This window comes from Alligator sinensis, unplaced genomic scaffold, assembly GCF_000455745.1.
Source record: "Alligator sinensis unplaced genomic scaffold, ASM45574v1 scaffold1354_1, whole genome shotgun sequence".
NCBI lineage: Eukaryota > Metazoa > Chordata > Crocodylia > Alligatoridae > Alligator > Alligator sinensis.
Window position 1 is genome coordinate 1,224,848 of NW_005842344.1, and position 549 is coordinate 1,225,396.

Below are 549 nucleotides of genomic sequence, written 5' to 3' on the forward strand. Positions count from 1 at the left end.
GTGGGCGGCCGCGGTGCCGAGGTCCCGCACGCGCCTGTCGTTAGCGCGCAGCAGCGGTGGGTCGGTCGGTCGTAGCCGCGCGGCAGATGCCGCCGCCGCCGCCGCCACGGCACAGCGCAAGCAGCCGCTGGGAGTCGAGACCCTCCTATAAAGTTTATTAGTAAAGCTATCCTGAAAGTTGTGTGGGGGAGGAGGGCACCGCCTCCAAACTACATCGCCATAAAACTTGTTCCTTTACTTTTAGAAGGAACTAATAATATCCCAACAAACAACCGATTAGCGCAAAGACCTTCTCTGCGGCAGCCTGCCAGACACACTACCCTTGTAATCGCAACCTTAGAAATCTGCGGCTGCTCTCTGTGCGCAGTCAGCGAGGGCTCGTGGGGCGGTAGCTAGCTCCTGCCGCGATGGGCGTGCGAACTGCGGGCTCTGCGGCGCTTGTACACACAGAACAGGTGTGCGCAGCTCCTAGCGCAGGCCGGGCGGGGGGTGGTGGCAGCTCGCAACAGCAGGGGCTCGTATGTACTCGTAGCGCGTGTTAAGGGTTCA